Genomic DNA, 24,158 nt, shown 5'->3' on the forward strand with positions numbered 1-24,158 from the left:
GGTGGAGGCCAGCAAAATATTTAATGTATCATTGCTTGGTTGTTGTTTGTTTGTTTGTTTTCATTGTTTTTTGTTTCTTGTTTGATTGTTTGTTGTTTAAAGTGTTGTCTCAATTATTTGTGTGTTTTGATACCAATGATATAAGCTGGTTTTAATGGAATTGTACGAAGTTTGAAGTCACTGTTTTAAAGGGGGTGGGGGGGGGGGGCGACTCTATTTAGGTATGCATTTATGTTATATTGTAATTGTAATGTAATTGGTTGTATTTATTTTAATATGGACCCCAGGAAGAGTAGCTGTTGCCTGAGTAACAGCTAATGGGGATCCAAATAAACTAAACTAAACTAAACTAAAGCCTTCACTCACCACTGTACCTTATACACTGGAGTTGAGTGGCCGTCTCTGGCAGCACGCCGCCTTATACATTGGCATATTTTTATTTATAAAGCTATCTTGGGTCTGATCCCCCACTATTTATGCTATTACATTTCTAAAACCCAAAGTGTTTACAGCTTACGTTCAAATGAATTTTACTTATTAAATGTGCCCAAAGTTCGTTCTGAATGTGGTAAGCACTGCTTTAAGTACGCTGCACCTGCTGCTTGGAGCTCATCACCCTCCGTGTGAGAGCCATTGGAGCGGCCACATGTCACACCTGTTCTTGTTTTAACCCTTAAACAGACCTTACTAGTTATGTCATTTGCATCTCAAGTAAGGAAGGAATGAAGGAAAGGACGGAAGAAGGAAGGAAAGGAGGAAGGAAGGGAAGCAAGGGAGGAAGAAGGAAGGAAAGGAAGGAGGGAGGAAGGAAGGAAGGTAGGAAGGAAAGGAGGAAGGAAGGGAAGGAAGGGAGGAAGAAGGAAGCAAAGGAAGGAGGGAGGAAGGAAGGAAGGTAGGAAGGAAAGGAGGAAGGAAGGGAAGGAAGGGAGGAAGAAGGAAGCAAAGGAAGGAGGGAGGAAGGAAGGAAGGTAGGAAGGAAAGGAGGGAAGGAAAGGAGGGAAGAAGGAAGGAAAGGAGGGAGGAAGGGAAGCAAGGGAGGAAGAAGGAAGGAAAGGAAGGAGGGAGGAAGGAAGGAAGGTAGGAAGGAAAGGAGGAAGGAAGGGAAGCAAGGGAGGAAGAAGGAAGGAAAGGAAGGAGGGAGGAAGGAAGGAAGGTAGGAAGGAAAGGAGGAAGGAAGGGAAGGAAGGGAGGAAGAAGGAAGCAAAGGAAGGAGGGAGGAAGGAAGGAAGGTAGGAAGGAAAGGAGGGAAGGAAAGGAAGGAAGGGAGGAAGAAGGAAGCAAAGGAAGGAGGAAGGAAGGAAGGAAGGTAGGAAGGAAAGGAGGGAAGGAAAGGAGGGAAGAAGGAAGGAAAGGAGGGAGGAAGGAAGGAAGGAAAGGAGGGAGGAAGGAAGGAAGGACAGATGAAGGAAGGAAGAAAGGACAGAAGGAGGGAACATTTACCCTAACAGCTGAACTTAGATCTGAGGAAGGAAGGAAGGAAGGAAGGAAGGAAGGACGGACAGATGAAGGAAGGAAGGAAGGACAGAGGAAGGAAGGAAGGAAGGAAGGAAGGAAGGAAGGAAGGAAGGAAGGAAGGAAGGAAGGAAGGAAGGACAGAGGAAGGAAGGAAGGAAGGAAGGAAGGAAGGAAGGAAGGAAGGACAGAGGAAGGACCCGGGAGGACAACAGGAAGGTTAAGAGTTTGTATCTCCTGGTGCACGTTGTCTGTTTAAGGGTAATGTAAATCCTGAGGGTTTAGGGTTTAGCCCTGTTGCTTTTCTCTTGCATGTATTTTATCGTCTCTGTGTTGTGTGTGTGAGTTTTTTGTGTGTTCTTAATTGTGTAACTTTCCTACAGTATGCTGCTGTTTTGGCTTCTTGGTTTCCCTTGAAAAAGAGGTCATTGTATCTCACCGGGACCGACCTGGTTAAATAAAGGCAAATAAATAAATAAATAAATAACATGAAAACAGGAGCAACAGGGTGGAGATAACAGTATTTAAATGAGGGTTTTGTGTCTTAACCCTTAAACAGACAACGTGCACCAGGAGATACAGACTCTTTAAGCTTCGTGTTGTCCTTCCTTCCTTCCTCTCTCCTTCCTTCCTTCCTTCCTTCCTTCATCTGTCCTTCCTTCCTCCTTCCTTCCTTCCTTCCTTCCTTCCTTCCTTTCTCAGATCTAAGTTCAGCTGTTAGGGTAAATGTTCCCTCCTTCTGTCCTTTCTTCCTTCCTTCATCTGTCCTTCCTTTCTTCCTTCCTTCATCTGTCCTTCCTTTCTTCCTTCCTTCATCTGTCCTTCCTTTCTTCCTTCCTTCATCTGTCCTTCCTTTCTTTCTTCCTTCCTCCCTCCTCCCTTTCCTCTCTCCTTCCTCCCTTGCTTCCCTTCCTTCCTCCTTTCCTTCCTTCCTCCCTTCTTCCCTTCCTTCCTCCTTTCCTTCCTTCTTCCCTCCTTCCCTTCCTTCCTTCCTTCCTTCCTTCCTCCCTTCTTTCCTTCCTTCCTTCCTAACTTAAGGTGCAGATGACATAACTAGTAAGGCCTGTTTAAGGTTAATGGAGAGTTTGACCCACAGACTGTGTAAAAGAAATGGACGTAACATCCGTGACGTCACCCATTGGTTTGTGGACTGCTGCTCAGAAGCCAATAGTTTCTAATCTAGGCAGCGCCATCTTGGAAATTTCAGGTGCATGCTGGGAAAATAAAAAAACATGGATTCTACTTATATGGGCATGAGGCGGGGCCATGGGCGGGGAGGGGAGGTTGCTATGGTAACGAGGGCTGGATCTCGAGGACATTGGCCAATCAACCTGTCAATCAGGACGTTTGAGGACCATTAATGCATGACATCATCACGCAACCATGACATCATCACACAACCATGACATCATCACACAACCAGCAGACATCATCACACAACCATGACATCATCACACAACCATGACATCATCACACAACCATGACATCATCACACAACCAGCAGACATCATCACACAACCATGACATCATCACACAACCATGACATCATCACGCAACCATGACATCATCACGCAACCAGCAGACATCATCACACAACCATGACATCATCACACAACCATGACATCATCACGCAACCATGACATCATCACGCAACCAGCAGACCTGAAAACAACAAGTAGAGATAAACGCTGAGTCTTATGTGGCTGTTACTCTTCATCTTCCTCACTGCTGCTACTCTTCATCTTCCTCACTGCTGCTACTCTTCATCTTCCTCACTGCTGCTACTCTTCATCTTCCTCACTGTTACTCTTCATCTTCCTCACTGCTGCTACTCTTCATCTTCCTCACTGCTGCTACTCTTCATCTTCCTCACTGCTGCTACTCTTCATCTTCCTCACTGTTACTCTTCATCTTCCTCACTGCTGCTACTCTTCATCTTCCTCACTGCTGCTACTCTTCATCTTCCTCACTGCTGCTACTCTTCATCTTCCTCACTGTTACTCTTCATCTTCCTCACTGCTACTCTTCATCTTCCTCACTGCTGCTACTCTTCATCTTCCTCCCTGCTACTGTTCATCTTCCTCACTGCTACTCTTCATCTTCCTCACTGCTACTCTTCATCTTCCTCACTGCTACTCTTCATCTTCCTCACTGTTACTCTTCATCTTCCTCACTGCTACTCTTCATCTTCCTCACTGACCTCCTCACTGCTACTCTTCATCTTCCTCACTGCTACTCTTCATCTTCCTCACTGCTACTCTTCATCTTCCTCACTGCTGCTACTCTTCATCTTCTTCACTGACCTCCTCACTGCTTCATCTTCATCTTCCTCACTGCTACTCTTCATCTTCCTCACTGACCTCCTCACTGCTTCATCTTCCTCACTGCTGAACTCTTCATCTTCCTCACTGACCTCCTCACTGCTTCATCTTCCTCACTGCTACTCTTCATCTTCCTCACTGCTACTCTTCATCTTCCTCACTGACCTCCTCACTGCTTCATCTTCCTCACTGCTGCTACTCTTCATCTTCCTCACTGCTACTCTTCACCTTCCTCCTCACTGTTACTCTTCATCTTCCTCACTGCTACTCTTCATCTTCCTCACTGCTACTCTTCATCTTCCTCACTGCTGCTACTCTTCATCTTCTTCACTGACCTCCTCACTGCTTCATCTTCATCTTCCTCACTGCTACTCTTCATCTTCCTCACTGACCTCCTCACTGCTTCATCTTCCTCACTGCTGAACTCTTCATCTTCCTCACTGACCTCCTCACTGCTTCATCTTCCTCACTGCTACTCTTCATCTTCCTCACTGCTACTCTTCATCTTCCTCACTGACCTCCTCACTGCTTCATCTTCCTCACTGCTGAACTCTTCATCTTCCTCACTGACCTCCTCACTGCTTCATCTTCCTCACTGCTACTCTTCATCTTTCTCACTGCTACTCTTCATCTTCCTCACTGCTGAACTCTTCATCTTCCTCACTGCTGAACTCTTCATCTTCCTCACTGCTACTCTTCATCTTCCTCACTGCTACTCTTCATCTTCCTCACTGCTACTCTTCATCTTCCTCACTGCTGCTACTCTTCATCTTCCTCACTGCTGCTACTCTTCATCTTCCTCACTGTTACTCTTCATCTTCCTCACTGCTACTCTTCATCTTCCTCACTGCTACTCTTCATCTTCCTCCCTGAACTCTCTGACCCTCTCTGACAGTAAGACAATATGTGACAGTGTTGATCTGAGACAAACACACGAGGACTCATCCGTTAAACATCGTATATGTAACCATGGCGACGACGCTCGCAGTGAAGCCCGCAGGCTGCAGCAGCTGATGTTTGGTGACATCATCACGGATCAGCTGATGTTTGGTGACATCATCACGGATCAGGACACAATGAGCCACAGGAACACATGATTATGTATCACAACATTTAACTTGATTACAAATGCAAATGTTTTATTCTCATATATGTGATGTCCTCGAGTCAAGGAAGGAAGGGAGGAAGGAAAGGAAGGAAGGTAGGGAGGAAAGGAGGGAGGACGGAAGGAAGGAAGGTAGGAAGGAAAGGAAAGGAACGAAAGGAGGGAGGAAAGGAGGGAGGACGGAAGGAAGGAAGGAAATGAGGGAAAGAGAAAGGAAGGAAGGAAGGAACGAAAGGAGGGAGGACGGAAGGAAGGAAGGAAATGAGGGAAAGAGAAAGGAAGAAAGGAAGGAAGGAAGGGAGGGAGGAAAGGAGGGAGGACGGAAGGAAGGAAGGAAATGAGGGAAAGAGAAAGGAAGGAAGGAAGGAAAGAAAAGAAGGAAGGGAGGAAGGAAAGGAAGGAAAGGAGGGAGGAAGGAAGGGAGGACAGAAAAGAAGGAAGGGAGGAAGGAAAGGAAGGAGGACGGAAGGAAGGAAGGAAGGGAGGGAGGAAGGAAGGGAGGACAGAAAAGAAGGAAGGGAGGAAGAAAAGGAAGGAAAGGAGGGAGGAAGGAGGAAGGACAGAAGGACGGAAGAAAGGGGGATGGAGGAAGGAAAGAAGGAAGGGAGGAAGAAAAGGAAGGAAAGGAGGGAGGAAGGACAGAAGGACGGAAGAAAGGGGGATGGAGGAAGGAAAGAAGGAAGGAAGGAAAGAAAGAAAGAAGGACGGAGGGAGGAAGTACAGATGGAAGGAAGGAAGGAAGGAAGGGAGGAAAGAAGGAACAGTCAAAACAGACGGGGTCAATTTGACACAAAGGTTAACTTCTTCATGTTTTCTGCTTCTGTTCCTTTTTAAAGCAAAGCTCTCCATGACGGATCTGAGAGGCGTCATGTGACCAGCTGACAGTCGCTGGTGTTGCACTGTGAGCTGCAACACAACATCAAGCTGGACACACAAACACTTCCTTCCTTCCTTCCTTCCTTCCTCCTTTCTCTGTCCCTTCCTGGACACACAAACACTGAGCATCTAAATAAACTCAATAACCTGCAGCCATGATGATACAACTCTGTCTCAGGCGGGGAGTTCTGGTCCTCTGAAATGAGGCCAACCAGGAAGTAACTTAGAGCTGCATTCTATCAAAAGGCCACCAGGGGGGCGACCGTCTCTATACAAGTCAATGGAGAATTCACCAACTTCTCACTTGATTTCTAACCTCAGTAAACGTTTTCAAAATGTGTTTATGGTCTCAATCGCTAGTTTAAAGCCTTCTTCAATGCAGTATGATGTTCATTTGGGACATTTTGGCCTCCCTGATTTTATATGTGACGATAAAGCAGGGTATGCATTAGGGCGTGGCTACGTCCTGATTGACAGGTTGATTGACCAATGTCCTCCAGATCCAGCCCTCGCAACCATAGCAACCTCCCCGCTCCGCCCGTGGCCCCGCCTCATGCCCATATAAGTAGAATCCGTGTTTTTATTTTTCCCAGCATGCACCTGAAATTTTCAATATGGCGCTGCCCAGATTAGAAACTCCTTCCTTCCTGCCTCCCTCCTTTCCTCCCTCCCTCCTCCCTTTCATCCTTCCTCCTTTCCTTCCTTCCTTCCTTCCTCCTTCTCCAGCAGAGAAGAAGAGACTCATTAGTTTATTTGTGGCAGTGAGTTGGAGGAGGAGTCCTGTTGTGTAGTGTGTATTGTGTGTATTGTGTGTATTGTGTGTAGTGTGTGTAGTGTGTATTGTTGTGTGTTTGTTGGCAGCAGCTCTCCATCCAGACAGTTTACAGGTCAACGATACTAAAATAACACTCACATGACAACAACACGTCGTCATAATGGAGATATATAAAACCCTGACATCTGACATTTAAACACACACACACACACACACACACACACACACACACAGAGACACAATGAGACACACACACACACACACACACACACACACACACACACACACACAGAGACACAATGAGACACACACACACACGCACACAGAGAGACACACACACACACAGAGACACACAGACATAATAATAACTAATAATACAATTCCTCCCATCTTCCTTCTTTCCTTCCTTCCTTCCTTCCTCCTTTCCTTCCTTCTTCCTTTAATACCAAAATAATAATAATTAATAATAAAAATGCTTCTTAATTATCAAAGTTTCCTCTTAAATCATTTCGTCTTTTAGTGTTATTTAATTTAAGGCTCAATGATGTGATGCAACCCAGTGTCCAGTTGGTGTAACTGGTATTTTTTTTTATATAAATCTGATTATATACAGAATAAATGAGGAATAAATATAATCCACTCCAAACACGACACTAAATTATAAAACAGATTTTGTGAAAATGTTTGTTTTTCCTTTCTCCCTCCCTCCTTCCTTCTTTCCTTCCTTCTTACCTTTCCTCCCTTTCTCCCTCCCTCCTTCCTTCTTTCCTTCCTTCTTACCTTTCCTCCCTTCCTCCCTCCTTTCCGTCCTTCCTGCCTTCCTTCCTTCCTCCCTCCTTTCCTCCCTCCCTCCTTTCCTTCCTTCCTTCCTCCCTTCCTCCTTTCGTCCCTTCCTTCTTTCCTTCCTCCCTCCCTCCCACCCCTACCTTCCTTCTTCCTCCCTCCCTCCTTTCCTCCCTCCTTCCTTCCCTCCTTTCCTCCCTCCTTCCTTCCCTTCCTTCCTTCCTTCCCTCCTTTCCTCCCTCCCTCCCAAGCAAGTCTCTTCTTCTCATGTTGCAGCGGTTGATGTGAGCAGCAGAGAAAAGTTAAACACACAGTTCTTCAGCAGCTGGGGCTAACAGGCCACCATCCCTCCATCCCTCCATCCCTCCTTCCCTCCATCCGTCCCTCCTTCCATCCCTCCATCCTTCTTTCCTTTCCTCCCTTCCTCCCTCTTTCCTTCCTTCTTCCTCCTTTCCTTCCTTACTTCCTCCCTCCCTCCTTTCCTTCTTCCTCCCTTATTCCATCCTTCATCCCTCCATCCTTCATCTATCCATCCCTCCACCTCTCCATCTCTCCATCCCAGCAGAGAAAAGTTAAACACACAGTTCTTCAGAAGCTGGAGCTAACATGCCTCCATCCCTCCATCCTTCCATCTCTCCATCCCTCCATCCTTCCATCTCTCCATCCCTCCATCCCCCTCATGAAAGAAACCGTGACCACGCTGCTGCAGAGCATCTCTAAGCTCTCCCTCGGCTGCAGGCGAGAGTGAGTCCTGCCAGCAGAGACACCAAACCCAGGATCAGCAGGAGCTTCATTCTTCCTCCCTTCCATACTTCCTTCTTCCTTCCTTCTTCCTCCCTCCTTCCTCCTTCTCTCTTTCTTTCCTCCCCATTACCTTCCTTCTTTCCTCTGTCCTTCTTCCATCCCTCCATCCCACCATCCTTCCATCCCTCCCTCCATCCTTCCATCTTTCCTCTGTCCTTCTTTCCTTCCTCCCTTCCTCTTTTCCTTTCTCTCTCCCTCCCTCCCTCCTTCCTTCCTTCCTTCTTTCCTTTCCTTTCCTCCCTTCCTCCCTTCCATCCTTCCATCCTTCTTCCTCCCTCCCTCCCTCCCTCCTTTCCTTCAACAGTTGATCTGAGCAGCAGAGAAAAGTTAAACAGTTCTACAGGCCACCATCCCTCCATCCGTCCCTCCTTCCATCCTACCATCCCTCCATCCTACCATCCCTCCATCCCTCCATCCCTCCATCCTTCCATCCCTCCACCCTTCCATCCCTCCATCCTTCCATCCCTCCATCCTTCTTTCCTTTCCTCCCTTCCTCCCTTCCTCCCTCTTTCCTTCCTTCTTCCTCCTTTCCTTCCTTACTTCCTCCCTCCCTCCTTTCCTTCTTCCTCCCTTATTCCATCCTTCATCCCTCCATCCTTCATCTATCCATCCCTCCACCTCTCCATCTCTCCATCCCAGCAGAGAAAAGTTAAACACACAGTTCTTCAGAAGCTGGAGCTAACATGCCTCCATCCCTCCATCCTTCCATCTCTCCATCCCTCCATCCTTCCATCCCTCCATCCCTCCATCCTTCCATCCCTCCATCTGCCTCATGAAAGAAACCGTGACCACGCTGCTGCAGAGCATCTCTAAGCTCCCTCGGCTGCAGGCGAGAGTGAGTCCTGCCAGCAGAGACACCAAACCCAGGAGCAGCAGGAGCTTCATTCTTCTTCCCTTCCATCCTCCTTTCCTCCATCCCTCCCTTCCATCCCCCCATCCTCCCTTCCTCCCTCCCTCCCTTCATTCTTCCTCCTAATTGGCAGAACGAGGCGGATGATTTGCTCTCCGCCTCTCCTCGTCAGGCCCAGTCAATAGATTCATTACCAGTGTTTTGGAAAATGCCTCCGCAGCGCCTCGAGGCTCGCCGCTCTCTCTCCCATCGTCCCACGCACAGACGGCCGACTGCGGGAGGATCTCACACTCGTTATCTGTCCCTTTCATTATCCTTCCTTCCTTCCTTCCTTATCAGCTGTAATGAGAGAGAGACTCCTCTCCTCTCACGCTTTAAATGTTTGAATGTGACAGAAATAATCTTCCTTCACACCGAAGACAACAAACTCCTCTAGTGAATGTGGAAAGGAGGAAGGAAGGAAGGGAGGAAGGAAATGAGGAAAGCAAGAAGGAAAGAAGGACAGGAAGGAAGGAAGGAAGGAAGGGAGGAAGGAAGGATGGAAGGATGAAGATGGAAGGAAGGAAGGAAGAAAGGAAGGAAGGAGGGAGGGAGGAAAGAAAGGAGAAAAGGAAAGAAGGAAGGAAGCACAGAAGGAAGGAAGAACCAGGGAGGAAAGAGAGGAGGGATGGTGGAAGGACAGACAGAAGGAAGGAATGAAGGAAGGAAGGAAGGATGAAGATGGAAGGAAGGAAGGAAGGAAGGAGAGAGGGAGGAAAGAAGGGAGGATGGAAGGATGAAGATGGAAGGAAGGAAGGAAGGAAAGAGAGAAGGAGGGTTGGTGGAAGGACAGAAGGAAGGAAGGAAGGAAGGAAGGAAGGAAGGAAGGAGGGAAATAAGTATCCTTCCTTCCTTCTTTATCAGCTGTAATGAGAGAGAGACTCCTTCCTTCCTTCCTTCCTCCCTCCTTACTCCTTCCTTCCTTCCTTCTTTCCTCTTTCTTTAATTTTTCCTTTGTTCTTCCCCATCTTCTATACTTCTTTCCTCACTTCCTTCAATCCTTCCTTGCTTCTTTCCTTCCTCCCTCCTTTCTCTTCCTCCATCTCTCCTTACTCCTTTCCTTCTTTCCTCCCTTCTTTCCTTCCTCCTTCCCTCCCTCCCTACTTACTCCTTTCCTTCCGCCCTCCCTCCTTACTCCTATCCTTCTTTCCTCCCTTCTTTCCTTCCTCCTTCCCTCCCTCCCTACTTACTCCTTTCCTTCCGCCCTCCCTCCTTACTCCTATCCTTCTTTCCTCCCTCCTTTCCTTCCTCCCTCCCTCCTTCCTTCCTTCCTTCCTCCCTCACTCCTTCCTCATTTTCTTCCTTCCTTCCTCCTTTCCTTCCTTCCTTGACCTGAGGACAACAGTAGGGTTAAGGGTACTGGGATTGGTGCTGGTATTTGTCCAGACTTATAATATCTCAACAACTCACAGTAAAGGATTCTGTGAAGTCAGCACAGATCCTGATTATCATTATTTCATAGGACATTGATTTAACGAACAAAGTCAATGAAAGTTGGAGCTTCTTTTGACCCAAAATACACAATCAGTGTTCACTGCTCCACCACTTCCACTTCACATCATCTCACTGTTACACTGATCCAGTTCATGGTTGTAATACTAGTGTTTAAAGCTTTAAAACAGACCGGCACCACCAGAGCTCAGAGGTCAAGGGTCAAACCCAGAGGTGACTGAGGCTTTATGGTGGCTGCTCCAAACATGAAGAACAGCTGACCTTATTATATCAGAGCTGCTCAGACCATAGAAAGCTTTAAATCACTGCTTCAGACCAGAGGAGTCAAACTCATTTTAGTTCAAGGGATGGAAAGAAGGGAAAAGTGATACAAAGAAAAGAAATGAGGGAAGGAAAGACAAAAGGAAGGAAGGAGGAAGGAAGGAAAGATGGAAGGAGGGAAGGGAATGAATGACGGAAGGAAAGAAGGAGGGATGGAAAGACGAAAAGAAGAAAGGGAGGAAGGAAAAGGGAATATGAAGGAAAGGAAAGGGGAAAGAAAGAAAGGAAAAGAAGACAAGGAAGGAAGGAAGGAAACAAAGAAGGAAAGAAGTAAGAAAGGAAGGACAGATGACAGGAGGGAAGGAAAGATTGGACTCCTTGGGGGGCCGCATGTTTGACACCTCTGCTTCAGACTCATCTCATCGGGTTTTTATATCCAGTGTTTTTATAGTTTCTCTTCTCTCATAAATTGATTGTATGTTGTGTTTTAAGCTCATTCAACACTGAGCGTCTTTTAAATGTAGAAATAAACTTTATAAAAACTCAAAATAGAAACAAACGACCATAAAACCAGATTCCTTAAATATAAACCAGTCGGACCTGTTTTCTAATCCAAACCTCTCTCTGTGTGTAATTCCAGTTTTTCCAGCTGACAGACACATTGAAGAAGAAGAAGAAGAAGAAGAAGAAGAAGAAGAACTTACATGTGTGTGTCTTCTTCCCAGCTGAAGATAAACCTGCCAGACAAACACACAGAGAAACAATCATCATCATCATCATCATCATCATCATCATCATCAGCTGCAGACTAACAGGAAAACATGTTGTTGTTGTTTTGGGTTATTGAGGGTATGATGTGCTGAAGGGGGGTTGATGGGAATCCCCCTCCTGTCTGCTCTGTATATCTCAGCCCCCTCTCAGCCTCAGGTCAGGGGTTTTTATCTCTGGAGGGGAAAACTATCCCCTCATAGTGATTCATGCTGCTTCAACATTGAACAGAATATCTTAAATACCAACAGACTCTTTAACCCTTTCATGCATGAATTATTAAAAGGTGTGTGTAAGTGTTTTTATTTCTCTTTAGGAATGATACAACTTCCTGTGTTACACTCCATAGTTTTGTTTTTTTTTTGTCAAATGACGTTGGTTGGATAACTGTAGACCTGTTTTCATGTGTTTACTGGTTTGTTGCAGTTTCACATGTTTGCCTTTTAATATTACCACCTTGTATTTTTGCAAACTTAAGTAGTGAACTCATCAAATTACAAAATCCCAACTGATTTACAACTAAAAACGTTCCTGCAGATGAAGTGGTAGTTTATGGGATGATGCGCTAGTGTCTACTGTGGTGGCTGAAGTGCAAATATACCATCAAAATATCCACGTATGCATCTAAGAAAACTGTTTTTGAATGGCTGTCCCCTGCAGTGACCACTATGCATGAAAGGGTTAAAAAGAAATGTGAGTAAAGCAACATGGGAACAACAGATGGACTTATGTGATCATTTAAATAAATGTTACAGTAAAAGCTGCAAGAAATAACCTGATATGCTTCATTACACAGTGATTATATCAAGTCTGAAAGGAAACATGAAGAATGTAAGAACTGAACTATGCAAAGCTTAGTCACACAGATATAAAGACCCAGTTACACAGAGCTTTATGAACATGAACTATAACAAAGTGTTTAATGAAAATGAATTCATGTTTTAGGAGAAGGAAGGAAGGAAGGAAGGAAGGAAGGAAAAGAAAAAACGAAGGAAAAGAAGATGAAGGAAAGATGGAAGGAAGGATGGAAGGAAGGATGGACGGAGGGAGAGAAACAAAGAAGGAAAGAAGGAAGGAAGGAAGGAAGGAAAATAGAATATGAAGGAAAGGAAGAAAGGAAAAGAAGATGAAGGAAAGATGGAAGGAAGGATGGAAGGAAAGATGGACGGAGGGAGAGAAACAAAGAAGGAAAGAAGGAAGGCAGGAAGGAAGGAAGGAAAAGAGAATACGAAGGAAAGGAAGAAAGGAAAAGAAGATGAAGGAAAGATGGAAGGAAGGAAGGAAGGACGGAGGGAAGGAAACAAAGAAGGAAAGAAGTAAGAAAGGAAGGAAGGACAAACGATAGGAGGGAAGGAAAAGAAGACAGGAAGGAAAGTGGGCCAGATTGGACTCCTTGGCGGGCCGGTTCTGGCCCACGGGCCTCATGTTTAACCTCCCTGCTGAACAGATATAAAGACCCATCTCCTCTCAAAAGTGTTTAATGGAGATGAATTTATATTTTAAATGTTGCTTGACACAGACATGTGACATGTGACATGTGACCCAGCTGCTGGTGATTCAGAGGCCTGTAAGCAGCGGAGGATGAGAAGTATCACACATAGTGATCACTGCAGTGGACAGTCATTCAAACGCTGCTCTCTATTGTATGAAAGGATATACACAAGTTTACCGAGGGAGGGAGGAAAGGAAAGAAGGAAGGGAGGAAGGAGGGAAGGAAAGAAGGAGGGAGGGAGGAGGGAAGGACAGAAGGAAGGAAGAAAAGGGGATGGAGGGAGAAAAGAAGGAAGGGAGGGAAGAGAGAGGAAGGAAAGAAAGAGAAAGAGAGAAGAAGGAAGGAAGGAGAGAAGGAAGGAAAGGAAAGAAGGAAGGTAGGAGGGAGGGAGGGAGGAAAGCAGGAGGGAAGGAGGGAAGGAAATGAAAGAAGGAAGGGAGGAAGGACAGATGAAAGAAGGAAGGGAGGAAGGACAGAGGAAAGAAGGAAGGAGGGGAGGGAGGGAGGGAGGGAGGGAGGGAGTGAGGAAGGAAAGACAGAAGGAAGGAAGGAAGGGAGGGAGGGAGGGAGGGAGGAAGGAAGGAAGGAAGGAAGGAAGGAAGGAAGTACTGCTCCTTTAAAGTTGAGCAAACAGTCGGAACAATGAAGCAGATGAAGTGTGACTCTAGCGTTGGCTTCATGGACGACGTGAATGTTTGACAGGCAGCAGCAGAGCGTAACACACCTCGTCATCGTCTGTCTGTGTGTGTGTGTGTGTGTGTGTGTGTGTGTGTGTGTCTGTGTGTGTGTGTGTGGGAGGGGGGGGGGGGGGGTGGGGGGGGTGGAGCCAGTCCCGGGGCCAAAATCTGTCTGTGCCACCGTGACGCACTCGGCTCACTCAGCCCATCTGGACGAGGTCACAGTGTGTCAGTCTGTGTGTGTGTGTGTGTGATTATTATAATAATTTAATGTGTGTGTGTGTGTGTGTGTGTGTGTGTGTGTGTGTGTGTGTGTGTGTGAGATTATTATAATAATTTAATGTGTGTGTGTGTGTGTGTGTGTGTGTGTCAGAGTGTGTGTGTTTCTCCGTATTAACACTGACAGCAAGAGGAAGTGGTGGAGGCTGTTACCATGGCGACCAGGCCTCACCTTACAGGACAAGTCCAAAGTAATTGGGCAAAGTGTAGATCATAAGTGGCAAGACGTGTGTGTGTGTGTGTGTGTGTATGTGTGTGTGTGTGTGTGTGTGTGTGTGTGTGTGTGTGTGTATGTGTGTGTGTGTGTGTGTGTATGTGTGTGTGTGTGTGTGTTCCTGTGTGTGTGTTTTCAGGCAGTAAATATTTGAACACATCTTCAGTTACATGTTAATCTTCAGCTTCACTATAAAATTGGGAGCTACTAGGAGTTACTGGGAGCTACTAGGAGCTGTTGGGAGCTACTGGGAGCTACTGGGAGCTATTGGGAGCTATTGGGAGCTACTGGGAGGTATTGGGAGCTACTGGGAGCTACTGGGAGCTATTGGGAGCTACTGGGAGCTATTGGGAGCTACTGGGAGCTACTGGGAGGTATTGGGAGCTACTGGGTGGTACTGGGAGCTACTGGGAGGTACTGGGAGCTACTGGGAGCTACTGGGAGGTATTGGGAGCTATTGGGAGCTGTTGGGAGCTACTGGGAGCTATTGGGAGCTATTGGGAGCTACTGGGAGCCACTGGGGGGTGCTGGGACCTACTGGGAGCTACTGGGAGCTACTGGGAGGTATTGGGAGCTATTGGAAACTACTGGGAGCTATTGGGAGCTACTGGGAGCTACTGGGAGGTATTGGGAGCTATTGGGAGCTGTTGGGAGCTACTGGGAGCTATTGGGAGCTGTTGGGAGCTACTGGGAGCTATTGGGAGCTACTGGGAGCTACTGGGAGGTATTGGGAGCTATTGGGAACTACTGGGAGCTATTGGGAGCTACTGGGAGGTATTGGGAGCTATTGGGAGCTGTTGGGAGCTACTGGGAGCTATTGGGAGCTATTGGGAGCTACTGGGAGCTGTTGGGAGCTATTGGGAGGTATTGGGAGCTACTGGGAGGTATTGGGAGCTACTGGAAGCTAATAGGAGCTACTGGGAGCTACTGGGAGCTACTGAGAGCTACTGGGAGCTATTGGGAGGTATTGGGGGCTACTGGGAGCTGTTGGGAGCTACTGGGAGCTATTGGGAGGTATTGGGAGCTACTGGGAGCTGTTGGGAGCTATTGGGAGCTGTTGGGAGCTATTGGGAGCTACTGGGAGGTATTGGGAGCTGTTGGGAGCTACTGGGAGCTATTGGGAGGTACTGGGAGCTATTGGGAGCTACTGAGAGCTACTGGAAGGTATTGGGAGGTATTGGGAGGTACTGGGAGCTACTGAGAGCTACTGGGGTAATGAGAGCTACTAGGAGCTATTGAGAGCTACTGGGAGGTATTGGGAGCTACTGGGAGGTATTGGGAGCTACTGGGAGGTATTGGGAGCTATTGGGAGGTGCTGGGAGCTATTGGGAGCTATTGGGAGGTATTGGGAGCTACTGGGAGGTATTGGGAGGTATTGGGAGGTACTGGGAGGTACTGGGAGCTACTGGGAGGTATTGGGAGCTACTGGGAGGTATTGGGAGCTACTGGGAGGTATTGGGAGCTATTGGGAGGTGCTGGGAGCTACTGGAAGCTACTGGGAGGTATTGGGAGGTATTGGGAGCTACTGGGAGCTACTGGGAGGTATTGGGAGGTATTGGAAGCTATTGGAAGCTACTGGGAGCTACTAGGAGCTATTGGGAGGTACTGGGAGCTAGTAGGAGCTACTGAGAGGTAATGGGAGGTACTGGGAGGTACTGGGAGCAACTAGGAGGTACTGAGAGGTATTGGGAGGTATTGGGAGCTACTGGGAGCTACTGGGAGCTATTGGGAGGTATTGGAAGCTATTGGAAGCTACTGGGAGCTATTGGGAGGTATTGGAAGCTATTGGAAGCTACTAGGAGCTACTGAGAGGCATTGGGAGGTACTGGGAGCAACTGGGAGCAACTAGGAGGTGCTGGGAGGCAACAAAACTTCCATTCTCTCATTCAGACACTGACCACTTAGTAAAATAAACTCAGGTGAATCACAGACGACAGGAAGGACGATGCCTGTCTGTGTTCGACAGTGATGGAACGACTGTGTGTGTGTGTGTGTGTGTGTGTGTGTGTGTGTGTGTGTGTGTGTGTGTGTGTGTGTGTGTGAGTGTGTGTGTGTGTGTGTGTGTGTGTGTGTGTGCGTGCGTGTGTGTTACAGAGGCCAGATGCCCAGATGGCTGATGGGAGGAGATCTGACAGGAAGGTGAAGTGTACCAGAGGGGGAACAGCTGAGCGATGAAGCAGATATATAAATATATAAATATATATATCTAGTGTCTGTGTTTCTAATCATTTAAAGAACAGAAACAGAAATCTACAATCTGGTTTCACAAACACTTCAACACAAACTTGCTTTTCATGATTCAAGATTCAAAGATTCAAAGATTCACTTTCTTATCATTTCTCACAGAATGAAATGAAGTTGTGATTCTCACCATCTGCTGTCAGCATGAAGAAGATCATTAGAAATAAAGTGATAAAATACTGAGCCCATAAAGGGACATGATAAAAAGAAAAAACAACTTTGGTTTCTAGTGCTCATGAGAAGCTGAAGTTGGCATTTTGTGTATCCACAGCTGGCCAGATGTTTGTAAAAATTAACTACGTGATCCAAGGTGGTGTCCCTCGCTCCGAAACAGACTACAAGACTTCAAAGTTTGTTCTAAATGTCTTTCAGGGAGCCCTCTCACTAGGGCCAGTTGTTCCCTACTGAGCTGAAGCACCAGTGTCCCCCCTCCCCCCCTCCCCCGTCCCCCACTGGCCCACAACACAGCCGATCAGTTAACACAACGCTATGATTAAACAGTACCAGCTTGTTCTTCTGAGTCAGGCCTGTGTAGTATACAGTACTACAGCAGACGTACTGATTCAACTCTTTACTCCAGTAACAGTCAGACTTAGTTTAATTAAAGGAATTAAAGGCACATATACAATTAACCTTTGTGTCGTCCTCCCGGGTCAAATTGACCCCGTCTGTTTTGACTCTTCCTTCCTTCCTTTGTCCTTCCTTCCTTTCATTTCCCCCCTTCCTTCCTCCCTGCTACCATCCATCCTTCCTGCCTCCCTTCTGTCCTTCCTCCTTTCATTCTTTCCTCCTCCCTTCCATCCATCCTTCCTCCTTTCCTTCCATCCTTCCATCTTTTCTTCCTTCCTTCTTCCCTTGACTCGAGGACAACAGGAGGGTTAAACAACCACCTTAACCAATCACGCTCCATAAAGAGTCTGTATCATCTTCATACAAGGGCCACATACAGACCAATTTGATCTCATGTGGGCCGGATCATTACAAAGATGGAGGGAAGGAAGGAAAGACAGACAAAAGGAAAGAGGGAAGGATGGTAGGAAGGAGAGACAGAAGGAAAGAAGGAAGGACAGATGGAAGAAACAGAGGAAGGAAGGAAGGAAGGAAGGAAGGACAGACGGAAGGAAATGGAACAAAAGGAAGGAAGGAAGGAAGGAAGGAAGGAAGGAAGGAAGGAAGGAACGAAGAAAGGAAAACGGGAAGGTAGGAAGGACAGATGGCAGGAAGAACAGAAGGAAGGAAAGAGGGAAGAAAGGTAGGAGAGACAGATGGAAGGAAGGAAGAACAGAAGGAAGAAAGGGAGGAAGAAAGGAAAAAAGGGAAGGTAGGAAATGGAACAAAAGGAAGGAAGGAAGGAAGGACGGAAAAGAACACAAAGGAAAGTGGGCCAGATCGCACCCCTCGGCGGGCCGGTTCTGGCCCACGGGCCGCATGTTTGACACCCCTGCTATAGCCTATTCATTATGTGGATGGACTGTGTGTAGTGTAACAGAGCTCTCAGTGGTTTGTATTAGTAGAGTCCGTCTACAGAGTCATTGGTGGTGAATTCATTTCTCTGAGCAGTTTAATAACATTTAGAAAGTCTAGACGAGTAAATCACATTCAATTATTTAAAACTCATTCATGAGTTCAGCAAACAGCAGAGAGTCACGCTCTCAGTCAGCTGGAGGATGTGGGCCGGATCACTAAAAAGATGGAAGGAAGGAAGGAAGGAAGGAAGGGAGGAAGGAAGGGAGGGAGGATGGAAGGGTGGGAGGAAGGAAGGAAAAGAAGACATGAAGGAAAGAAGGAAAAAAGAAAGGAAGGAAGGAAGGAAAAAAGAAAGAAAGAAAGAGAGGAAGGAAGGAAGGAAGGAAAAGAAGACAGGCTGAAAGGGGGGGCAGCAGGCTGGGGGGGGGGGGTGTGTGTGATGCAGCAGGTCCTGATCCTGATCCTGCGTCTGCTGGTGTAAATGTCTGACAGACTGAGAGAGAGCATCTTTCTCACTTCAGTTCAGTCTGAAACAGAGTAAAGAGACTTCCTGTTGTTCCTTCCTTCCTTCCTTCTTTTCCTTCCTTCCTTTCTTTCTTTTTTCCTTCCTTCCTTCCTTCTTTCTTTTCCTTCCTTCCTTTCTTTCTTTTTTCCTTCCTTCCTTCCTGTCTTCTTTTCCTTCCTTCCTTCCTTGCTGTCTTCTTTTCCTTCCTTCCTTCCTTGCTGTCTTCTTTTCCTTCCTTCCTTCTTTCTGTCCTTCCTTCCTTCCTTCCTTCCTTCCTTCCTTCCTTCTTTATTCCTTCATTCCTTCCTTCTTTCCTTCTTCCCTCCCTTCCTTGCTCCCATCCTTCCTTTCCTTCCTCCCTTCCTTCTTCCTCCCCTCCTTTCTTCCCTTCCTTCCTTCCTTCCTCCCTTCTTCCCTGCATTCTTCCTTATTCCTCCCTTGAGAACTTCTTCTTCTTCTTCTTCTTCTTCACCGTTAAATCAACAGTTTACCTCGGGCTGACTCCTGAAGGACGAACGTGACGACGACATAAAAAAAAATAAAACCCCCCACATCAGTTCGTCCTCCAGCCGTCGGGGGAAAAGCTTTCACGTAAAAAAAAAAAGTCATTAAAAGACGAAAGCAGAGAAGGAGGAAATGACCTCGATATATCGGAACGACCTGTTTTTACACCGTCGGCACTTTTTGAACGGACGTGATGAGTTTCCCCCCCCGAGGACGTCGGCAGGTGATTCATACCTGCAGGGACGACCGAGGGAGGGATGACATCATCAGCTTCCTGTTAGAGCCAGGAAATGCTTCCTTTATTACAGGAAACGTATTTATTATCGCTCTCGTTCACACTATGAACTATAACATCCTGTATAATAAAGAGAGACAAAGGGAGGAGGGAAGGAAAGAAGCACAGAGGAAAGAAGGAAGGGAGGAAGGAAGGAAGGAAGGAGGAAGGATGGAAGGGAGGAAGAAGGAAGGAAGGAAAGGAGGAGGGAAGGAAGGAAGCAAGAAGGAAGAAGGAAGGAAAGAAGGGAGGGAAGAAGGAAGGAAAGGAGGAAGGAAGGACGGATGGAAGAAGGAAGGAAGGAGAGAAGGAAGGAAGGAAAGGAGGAAGGAAGGAGGGAAGGGAGGAAGAAGGAAGGAAGGGAGGAAGAAGGAGGAAAGGAGGAAGGAAGGGAGGAAGGAAGGAAGGAAGGAAAGGAGGGGAGGAGGAAGGATGGAAGGGAGGAAGAAGGAAGGAAGGAAAGGAGGAAGGAAGGAAGGAAAGAAGGACAGAGGAAAGAAGGAAGGGAGGAAGGAAGGAAGGACTTTTCAAAATATCGATATCGAGGTATTTGGTGAAACACTGACCAGAGTCAGTCCGACCGAAACCCTCTAAATCATGGGAGCATCGTCAGGAGCATCGTCACACTATTTAAAACTAGAAAGTGTGTGCAGCATCATACCAGCACACACACACACACACACACACACACACACACACACACACACACACACACACACACATACACACACATACACACACATACACACACATACACACACACACACACACACACACACACACACAATAAAACAATCAGTCATGGCTTTTACACTTAAGATGATATAACGTCACTGTGGGTCAATTAATCTTGTTGTTCTAGTTTCTACCTGCTGAGACTCACAGTCAGCAGCAGCAGATGAGCAGAGCAGTGGGGGGGGGGGGGGGGGGGAGTCAACGATGGAAGGGAGGGAGGAAGGAAGGAAGGAAGGAAAGGAAGGAAAGGAAGGATGGACAGAGGAGAGAAGGAAGGGAGGGAAAGAAGGAAACAGTCAAAACAGACGGGGTCAAATTGACCCGGGAGGACGACATGAAGGTTTCTCCTTCATGGATGGAGGGAAGACTTCAGAAAGGCCAAAAGACCCAAAGGAATTCTTGAGTTTCATCAATCAATCGAAAAAAATGTTTTTTTTAGGGCTGTCAGCATTAACGCGTTAACGCATTTAGATTAATGCAATCCATAACGCGTTAATATTTTTTAATCGCATTTTAATGTTGCAAGCCTTTTTGTCCCTTCTACTCACCCGTAGACGGCTCCTCTAGCTGTAGCGCTATGCTTTGAAGTGGCCTCCTGCAGTAAACCTACCGCGATGATGGAAAGTAAGAGAGCTACTGGACTTTTGAACGGCTTGTTTAACTTTAAAACACTTCCAGACGCTTTCAGTTGACAAGTCAAAAGTAAAATGCAACCTGTGTCAAACGGAGTTTAACTACCACCGGAGTACGTGGAGTTTGAGTTAGCACCTCCACGCTAAACACCCAGGTGCAGCCAAGCCAGCCTCAGCTCCACCAAAGGACCATTTTGGAGTGTGGGAGTCGCAGCAGAGACGTGATTGATTCCCAGTTAAGACACTCTGGTAAGAAATGCTTTACATTATGGGCTTAAAACTGCCTTCAAATGGAAAATAACAGGATTTTAAACATGCAATTCAAAATGTGATTAATCGTGATTAACTATGGAAATTCTGCGATTAAAAAATTAATCGTTTGACAGCCCTAGTCTTTTTTTTTTTTAAATCGGTTATTAAAATAATCGTTAGGAGCTGTTTCTCCTTCTGTAGACGGACCTTTTTATTCCTCCTGCTCTTAGAGCGGAGCTGAAATCTCCTACTCTTAGTTTTTACGTCAGTGAACGCCTCATCGAGCTGCTTCCACTGAACCAGAATCAGCTCCAGATAACACTCACACCTCCGGCCTCACCCTCCTGATCTGATCTACTTCCTGTCAGATGACTCAGAACTAACCCTGTGGTGTTACTGAGAAAACCAAAGAAGAAGACGAAGAAGAAAAAGAAGGCGGAAAAACAACACAACAAACAAAGGAAAAAAAAAAGTGAGAAATAAATAATCCGGTTAATGATGTCATCGATCGTCAAACGCTGACCTGGAAAACCGCCTCGCTTTAACGTATCGGCAAATCTGCATCATCAGCACGATGGGCGGGAGGGGTTGTCTGCAGCGACCTTTAACATGAATCCTGCACCCCACACACACACACACACACACACACACACACACACACATACACACACACACACACACACACACACTTCATATTTCAAAGACGTGATAATAGGCGTTGTCGTCGAGCATCTACGAGGCCTTCTCCGTGGAATCTAGGCCAGATTAGAATATTCATTAGCTTTTGCCCTTTTCAACTCGGGGGGCTGCAGGAAGAGGAGGAGGAGGAGGAAGGGGGGAGGAGAGAGGAGGACGAGAGAGGAGGAAGAGGAGAGAAAGAGAGGAGGAGGAGGAAGAGAGGAGAGAGGAGAGGGGAGGAGAGAGGAGAGGGGAGGAAGAGGAGAGGGGAGAGGAAGAGAGAGGAGGAAGAGAGAGGAAGAAGAGGAGAGGGGAAGAAGAGGAGAGGGGAGGAGGAGAGAGGAGAAAGAAGGGCAGAGAGGAGAGGGGGGGAGAAGAGGAGAGAGGAGAGGAGAGGAGGAGGAGAGGAGGAAGAAGAGGAGAGGGGAGGAAGAGGAGATAGGATAGAAGAGGGAGAGGGGAGGAGGAAGAGCAGGAGGAGAGAGGAGGAAGAGAAGAGAGGGGGGAGGAAGAGGAGAGAGGGAGGAGGAGGAGAAAAGAGGGGAGAGAGAGGAGAAAGAGAGAGGAGGAAGAGGAGAAGGGAGGAAGAGAGAGGAGAGAGGAGGAGGAGGAGGAGGAGGAGGGGGAGAGAGGAGAAGTGGGTAAGAGGAGAGAGGAGAGGGGAGGAAGAGGAGAGGGGAGGAGGAGGAAGGGGAGAGAGGAGGAAGAGGAGAGGAGAGGGGAGAGGAGGAGGGGAGGAGGACAAGGAGGAGGAGAGGGGAGAGAGGAAGAGAAGGAAGAGGAGAGGGCAGGAGAGGGAAGGAAGAGGAGGAGAGAGGAGGAACAGGAGAGGGGAGGAAGAGGAGAGGAGGAAGAAGGACTCTACTGTTCTTCTCTCTTTTTTTATATTCATCATGAAAATGACAGAGTTGTTTTTAACTGGAGGCCGATCAGCTGTTATCGAATCAATCAGGTCAAAGGTGAAAATGTTGTCAGAGTGGAAACAGCTGATAGTAAAAAGAAGAAGAAGAAGAAGAAGAAGAAGAAGAAGAAGAAGAAGAAGAAGAAAGTGTGGGGGGGGGGCGATTAATCTGAATTAAAAGGAAAACATTTACTCTTTGTTGTGTTGATGAAGTATATCATTACACATTAAACTTATGCAGGTTCTGTCGTTCCTGTCAGTTCTGTTCGGGAGGGTTCCTGTCTGTTCTGATGGTTCCTGTCTGGAAGGAAGGAAGGAAGAAAGGGAGGAAGGACAGATGGGAGGAAGGACAGAAGGAAGAAAGGTAGGAAGGACAGATGGAAGGAAGAAAAGGAGGAAGGACAGAAGGAAGAAAGATAGGAAAGGACAGATGGAAGGAAGGAAGGGAGGAAGGACAGAATGAATGAAGAAAGGAAGAAAGGGAGGAAGGACAGATGGAAGGAACGAAGGGAGGAATGGTGGATGGAGACGGAGAGAGAGAAACCAGCCAAGCCTGATGACGGACGGAACGGACGGACGGAGGAGAAAAGAGTCGACGATGCCTTCGAATGAAAACCGAAAACCTGAGATCTGTGACTAAGATCTGTTTTCTCTGTTTTCGTGTCTCAGCGTCTCGCTTTCTAAATGACCGAACGTCGGCAGGCGATCAGAGAAGCAGAGGAGGACGAACGCGTGTGAAACATTCAGACGTTACTCGTGTTAGAGCTCAAACTACGATCGCTGTCTCTGACTCACACGAAGAGTCGGTGAATAAATCAATACAGCAAAGGATCCTGATGTGATGCTCGACACACAGACGCCCAAGTAGTTTAGGAGACTAGACTAGGAAGAAAGAGGAAGGAAGGAAGGAAAGAAAGGGAGGAAGGAAGGAAGAAAAGGGAAGGAGGGAAGGAATGAAGGAAGGAGGGAAGGAAGGAAGAAAGATTAAAGAGGGAAGGAAGGAAGAAAGAGTAAGGAGGGAAGGAAGAAAGAAAGGGAGGAAGGAAGGAAAGAAGGGAGGAAGGAAGGAAGAAAAAGGGAAGGAAGGAAGAAAGAGGAAGGAGGGAAGGAAGAAAGAGGAAGGAAGGAGGGAAGAAAGAGGAAGGAAGAAAGAGGAAGGAAGAAAGAGGAAAATGGGGAAGGAAGGAAGGAAGGAAGAAAAGGGAAGGAGGGAAGGAAGGAAGGAAGAAAGAGGAAGGAGGGAAGGAAGGAAGAAAGAGGAAGGAGGGAAGGAGGGAGTGAAGAATGAGGAAGGAGGGAAGACAAAGGAAGGAAGGAAGGAAGGAAGGAAGAAAAAGGAAGGAGGGAAGAAAGAAAGAAAGACTCATTTTTTCAAAAACTACCTCCCTTCCATCATTCCTTCCTCCCTGCCTCCCTTTCTTCTCCCTCCTTTCCTTCCTTCTTCCATCCTTCCTTCCTCCTTCCCTTCTGTTTGTCTTCTGTCCCTTCCTTTCTTCTCCCTTCCTTTCCTTCCTCCCTCCTTCCCTTCCTTCTTCCTCCCTCCCTCCCCTTCCTTCCTTGACTCGAGGACAACAGCAGGTTAAAACAGAGACAACAAAGTGAAACCTGTTTAACGACAGAGAGAGGAACGAGCTTCGTCTCCTCAGAGTCTCGGCACAGATTACGGATCCTGTTACTGAACGTTAACCGGCAGCCGCTAAACTCATCTCAGCCCGTTCATCAGGGAGGAAGACACACAGAGAGACACAGAGAGAGAGAGAGAGAGAGAGAGAGAGAGAGAGACAGAGAGACAGAGAGAGACACACAGAGAGAGACAGAGAG

At 47.1% G+C, this 24,158-nt stretch overlaps 1 pseudogene; it reads right to left on the reverse strand.

Moving 5' to 3' along the window:
* The window catches only part of LOC128369678 (nuclear receptor ROR-alpha A-like), a 154,550-nt pseudogene that overhangs the window by 61,495 nt on the left and 68,897 nt on the right, over positions 1 to 24,158 (reverse strand).

This window comes from Scomber japonicus, chromosome 1, assembly GCF_027409825.1.
Source record: "Scomber japonicus isolate fScoJap1 chromosome 1, fScoJap1.pri, whole genome shotgun sequence".
Lineage (NCBI taxonomy): Eukaryota > Metazoa > Chordata > Actinopteri > Scombriformes > Scombridae > Scomber > Scomber japonicus.